Below are 6,839 nucleotides of genomic sequence, written 5' to 3' on the forward strand. Positions count from 1 at the left end.
CGGAGTAAGCTGGGCAATGTTTTTGAAGATAGAGGAGGAAAGATATTATAGCTTTCCTTGAAAGAGGAAAGACTGTCATGCCATTAGTTCTTTGCAGAGCATTGGCCTTCCTGACTAAAAAATGAAGTTCATCCACATGCTTGGACAGAACTTTGGAAAGTGGGGAGCCCATACTTACGAATGCGCTTTACCGTTGCCCGGTGGCGTAGTACAGGAGTCAGGGCGACGCCTCCCTAGAAAAGGAGCACGTTGTGAAGGGGACGTGAAAGCGATCACGTCGGGGTCACCAGTTGATGCGTTGCTGGTCCCACTGCAGGGATGAGGAGTCAGCTGGTAGCCCATGCCCGGACCGACTGCCCGGACGGGCTTCTCTCGCAGAGGCAATGAAGACAAGGACACAAAGGCATGTTCTTGGGAGAGGAAGCCCAGAGCAAACTTTGCCCCTCTCTTTTATTGTGCAAGTTTAGGGTGGGGTTTAGGGTGTATGAGGAAACATTCCTTTTGGGTACATTTGACCATATAAGGCTATGTATTTGCATATTTGACCATATAAGGAAACTGACCATATAAGGCATACTGACCATATAAGGTAATACCTATGTTGACCAATCATAGCTTTACACGTGTTGTTGGTTGTTTTGTTACCTGCCTCACTATGTTGACCAATCATAGCTTTACACATGTTACCTGGCAGGTATGGTATCATTGGATCATTGGGTGATATCGCAACACCTCAGATTTCAGAATGTAACAGAAGAAATGGGGGAGGACTTGCCCAAATTAATGGCAGATCTCATAGCAGAAGCATCACAGAAAGAGGGCCAAGAGGTTCGAAGGGAAATCGATGAGTTATATAGAATATATACCAACTATACAAGATGTTTTAGACTTCCAAGAGAGGTTCATATATGATTCTCAAAGAAATAATTGAGAGATGAGATATACAAAGTGACAAGAGACGAACCGCTGATATTCAAGGGAACAGAAATTGTAACGTTGAAACAAATTCCAAGAAGAATAAGAGAACATAGAAAGAAATACAGATTCCTGGCTGCCCAACTGAATAAGAATAACATCCTATGGCTTATCCCAGAGGGAATGTTAATATCATGGCAGGATAAAAAATTTAAAATAGACAGTATAGAAAAAGCAAGGGAATTCTTTGAACTTTATGTAGTATCAGGAGAAGACCAGAACAGAAAAGAGGAAGTGGAAAGTAGAAGCCAAGAAGAAGATTGGGTGGAAAAAAGAGAAACAGAACAAGAGGAAAGAGAGCAGGATGAAGTGGAAAGAGAAGGCATAAGAACAAGACACCAAATGAGAGCAAATAAGCTTCAACAAGAAACAACTACAGAGTAAGATGGTGGAAGAAATCAAATTGATTTCCATTAACATCAACGGTTTAAATTCACAAATTAAGAGGGGGGAAATAGATAAATAAACTACAGAAACTGAACTTAGATATTATATACCTTCAAGAAACACATATCCAGAAACATCAAAGTAAACTGTTAGAAGCACCAAAGTTAAGAGATGTATACGTATCTCTAGCCCAACCAAAAAAGAGGAGGATAGCAATATACATTAGGAAACATTTACAAGCAAAACAGTTATATGCAGACGAGGAGGGTAGGATTTTGATGTTAGAAGTTTATATAAATTATAAGAAAATGTTATTGACAGTGATATATGTGCTGAATGAGAAACAAGAAAAAATTTATACCAAACTATACAGAAAATTAGTAGAACAGGAATATGAGAACATATGCCTGTTAGGTGATTTCAATGCAATAGCAAATGTAGGAAAAGATTACAATAATGGAAATCCAAGGAAAAAAAGGAAAAGGAAAACATTACTAAAAGTATTCTATCAAATGGGGGAAGAATTAGGATTAAAAGATATATGGAGAGAAAGAAATCCAGAAAAAAAAAACAGTATACTTACTATTCAGCACCACACACATCATGGTCAAGATTGGATATGTTATGGACAAATAGGGAAATGAAATGTAATATAAAAGAAATGGAAATTGAATCTAACATATGGGCAGACCATAATCTCATTAAAATAATTTGGAAAGGATTGAAAAAAATCTTTATTACAGTATGATTACAAACTTCTACCAACATCTCTTTTCCTTGGCCTTTGCTGTCAAAGAAATCAATGAGAAATCAGAAATCCTGTCAAATATTACCCTTGGCTTCCATATCTATGACAGCTACTATAATGCAAGAATGACTTATCGGACCACCCTAGATTTACTTTTCAAATCAGACAGATTTATGCCCAACTACAAATGTGAGCTTCAGAAAAATCTTATGGCCATCATTGGAGGACTTGGTTCAGATACTTCATCCCATATGTCAGAAATTGTAGAGTTCTACAAAATTCCACAGGTAGGCCCTATAGCTCTCAATTGGTTAAGAGCTTTCTTAAGTATTTATTCTCATTTCTTTATCTCCACAAAAACATGATTGTAAGCAAATCTCAATCAATACTTAGCAAGAGATTGAAAATTAATGCTAGCTTGCACTGGTAAAGGGGGCTTTCAATTTGCTGGTATTTGATCATGTTCCAATTAGAAAAATAATGGCAGACCCTGACATTTTGCTATATTCTCATAATTTCAGCAATGTTGCACTGGAATATATATATCAGTGGGATTTGACTATTATTAAGTGTTGTACCTTATGATTCTTGACTCTTGACGAATGTATTTTTTCTTTTATGTACACTGAGAGCATATGCACCAAGTCAAGTTCCTTATGTGTCCATTCACACTTGGCCAATAAAGAATTCTGTTTTATTCAATTCTATCAGATATAAGAAGTCTAGGAAAAATGAAATATAAATTAAACAAAGTAATAATTTCATCTGAGCAGCTTTTAAACTAATTCATGAAGAGGAAGAGACAAAACAAAACACACTATTTAAACCTTCTGTTGAATATTCTTTTTTTTTAGATCCCATATGGATCCTTTCCCCAAAAAGAATTTCATATTAACAATTTTTCTTTTTCAATTTTTCAAATGACAGGTCATTGTTATAGCATCTATAATGGTATCTATGTTGTGGCTCATTCTTTGCAAGCTTTATTATCAAAAGAATCCAGTCACAGTAAAACATTGATGGATAAAATCCCAGAATCTGAAGATCTATCTCCTTTTAAGGTAAAGTTGTCCAACAAAAGTGATAAATTTACTAGAAAATGACTTGTATCACAATGTATCATTCAAATAGCTATGATTAAATCAATCAATATATGATAGATACCAAAGCAAAGTATTGTTCTTTTGTAGTAAATACCACCCTTGGGTTACATTCAACTTTCTACCCAAGAACATGTGAAATATTATTCACAGTATTACATTACTTTTTTATATCTATGAGAATGGATAGCATTGTGCTCCTTACTGTATATAGTGATGCTCTTCAGGCTAATTCTTGAAATGTATTGCATCAAGCTGCATAAAGAAATTTGGAAAAAGGGAAAATGTTTCTTAGAATGATTTATCTGATTATTCTTTAAACTTTCTCCTCCCCCTCTCCTCCTCTCCTTCTCCTTCTCCTTCTCTTCTTCCCCTTCCCCTTCCCCTTCCCCTCCCTCAACCTCTTCCTCTGAAGCTGCACCCATTTCTTCAAGGCATTTCTTTCAACAAATCAAATATTTGATTGCGCTGAAAGGGACAGGTTGACGATGGAAATAAAAAATAAAGGAGAATCAGAATATTATTCCATTTTGACATCTGGTACAATTGGTTAGCTAAGAGATGCAAAGATTAGAAAACTACAATGAAAGATAATCAAAGTACTAGAAACAATATGAGTATAATGATAGTTAAAAATATAAACATATAGAATAAGAAAGATAAATATGGTATTGTATAAAGAAAAGTTAAATGGTTGAACATAGAAGATATAATAGAATACAAAATGTATAATGTTGATACAACCACTATATCGCAGCTGTAAAATTGAAGCTGTACTACAAAATGAAGAAAATGTATAATAAAACTTTATTATTATTATTATTTTAAAAGAAATTTGGGGAAAAAGGGAAATATCTCTTAGAATGAATTATCTGACTATTCTTTAAATTTCCTCTGTTTCCTCCTCCTCCTCTTCTTCTCCTTCTCCCTCTCCCTCTCTTTCTCCTTCTCCTCCTCCTTCTTCTTCTTTTCTTCCCCTTCCCCTTCCTCAACCTCTTCCTCTGTAGCTGCACCCATTTCTTCAAGGCATTTCTTTCAACAACTCAGCAGGAGAAAGTATGTCTTTTAATGAAAAGATGGAAATTGGAGGAGGATTTGACATCATCAACATGATCACCTTTTCAAACAAATCAATCCAGAGAGTGAAAGTTGGAAGATTAGAAATGAATTGATTATTAATGAAAATTTGATTGCATGGCACAAAGATTTTAACCAGGTATGGGTAATCTTCAATAGATCAGATTATTGCACACATATTCCTAAAACATGTGTTATGTTCCTCCCTTATACCCATTGAGAAAAACTTGGTGAATCCCTTTGATCAGGTCTTCCAGTGTCTTATTCTTTTGGAAGAATAAGCATTTCAAATGCCTTTCAAATTTCAAATGCAATTATTGAATGGAAGAAAGGTTTTAATTGGTATGGAATACAAGCATGTAGAATGCTTATAGTTTTACAACTTCCTCGGAAATGGAAAATGAAACAATGGGGGGCAGGGGGAAATCACTTATAATGTCTACAGTCAATTTCTGTTGGCCATGATTCTCTTTAGAGGATTATTAATTGATTTTGTTTCCAAATGATGAAAAACTTAACAACTTGACAACTAATTGTTCAACATTTTTCATTGTTATGAACAGGTTCTTCCAGTTTCTCTGTGCAATCAATACTGTCATCCCGGATATTGGAAGAGAAAATCTGAAGAGAAAACCTTTTGTTGCTATGATTGTATTCCCTGTCCAGAGGGGAAGATTTCAAGCAAGACAGGTCAGTTATAAAGTTCTTCTATTTTTGGAGACAATGGCTGCAGATAAATTATTCTGTCAAAAATTACAAATTGTTCTATTTCTTACTAACTATGAGATTTTCCCACCCTTTAAAGCAGCAAACAAGCATAATCCCTATATAACTCAGTTATTAATAATCTCTCATATTTGAGAATACTATGACATCTTGTAGGATATAGCATCCACAGATGCCATATTTTCTTATATGCATTTTTATCCCAGAATTCAAAACCCAAACTATTTATTTGGGTCCCAGAAGATGTCACCTACAAAACCAAGGTTTACATAGTGACCAAAGTCAAATTTCGGCCCAGCCACCTTTTATATGGTGGTAATCCAAAGCATTAGTGTAAGTGGCAATATAATAGATGGAACTGGAAGGAAATTAAAAATTATCCATGTAATTGTTGTAAAATTGGCTGAAAAATGCAATAATCAATGTTGGAGAGGGAGCGAGAGAGAAAGACACACACACGCGCACACACACACACACACACACACACACACACACACAAAGAGACACTGTAACCCACCTTATTTTCTAAATTTCAGAAATTCTGCTTAGAAAACAAGGCCATGGCTAAGTGAGATTGAAAGGAATGTTAGTTTCCAAACAGAAGAACAGAAATCTCAGGAAGAAATAGATAATAAATGATTTTCTTTTTGATATCTTTTATCCAGACATAGATGATTGTTTCAAATGTCCTGAGGATCAGTATCCAAGCAAGGAGCAAGTTCAATGCCTTAACAAAACAATGAGTTTCCTGTCCATTGAAGAACCTTTAGGAATCAGTCTGGCCTCAGCTGCACTTTTCTTTTCCTTAATGACAATCAGCATGCTCAGAATTTTCCTTAAGTGTAGAGATACCCCCATTGTCAAGGCCAACAACCGGAACCTCACTTACACTCTCCTTATTGCCCTCTTACTATGCTTTTTATCTTCCTTGTTATTCCTTGGTCAGCCAGGGAAAGTAACCTGCCTTCTCCGTCAACCAGCATTTGGCATCATCTTCTCAGCTTCTGTTTCTTGTGTCTTAGTTAAACTATTACTGTGGTTGTAGCTTTTATGGCTACTAAGCCAGGTTCTTCAATGAGAAAATGGGTGGGGAAAAGATTGGCTCTTTCTATTGTTCTTTCTTGTTCTTTACTTCAAGCAGATCTTTGCATTCTGTGGCTGGCAACATCTCCTCCATTTCCTCAGTTAAACATGAATTCCCTTATAAAAACCATGATTTTACAATGCAATGAAGGCTCCATTTTCATGTTCTATTGTGTGTTGGGCTATCTGGGCTTCTTGGCTATTGTCAGCTTTATTGTGGCATACTTTGCTCGTAATTTACCTGATACCTTTAATGAAGCCAAGTTCATCACATTTAGCATGTTGGCTTTCTGCAGTGTGTGGATCTCCTTTGTTCCAACCTATCTGAGTACCAATGGAAAAGCCATGATGGCTGTGGAGATTTTCTCCATCTTGTCCTTCAGTGCTGGGTTAATGGGATGTATCTTTTTCCCAAAACGTTTCATAATTGTACTTAAGCCAGAACTAAACATTAAGAAACGACTAATAAAATGAAGTTATTGTTTCATGTGATACAACAACTATTTTCCCCAAGAATACTGAATTTAAATGAGATGACTATAATCTGTTTAGAATTAATTAGATAATTAATTGGGGTTATTTATTGATTTATTTCATATGGCATAATAGAATACAGCTATATTTCTCAACTTTTACAACTTTAAGCTGTATGGATTTCAACTCCCAGAATTCACCAGTCTTCTCTTTTGACTGGGGAATCCTGGGAGTCGCAGTTGATACATCTTAAAGTTGCCAAGTTTGAG

The 6,839-nt window shown here is 35.6% G+C and overlaps 1 pseudogene; it reads left to right on the plus strand.

Moving 5' to 3' along the window:
* The first annotated feature begins 2,106 nt into the window (after window positions 1-2,106).
* Window positions 2,107-6,570, plus strand: LOC113452403 (vomeronasal type-2 receptor 26-like; annotated as a pseudogene).
* Window positions 6,571-6,839: the final 269 nt, after the last annotated feature.

This window comes from Pseudonaja textilis, chromosome Z (genome assembly GCF_049901715.1).
Source record: "Pseudonaja textilis isolate UNSWEBS1 chromosome Z, rPseTex1.2, whole genome shotgun sequence".
Taxonomy (NCBI): domain Eukaryota; kingdom Metazoa; phylum Chordata; class Lepidosauria; order Squamata; family Elapidae; genus Pseudonaja; species Pseudonaja textilis.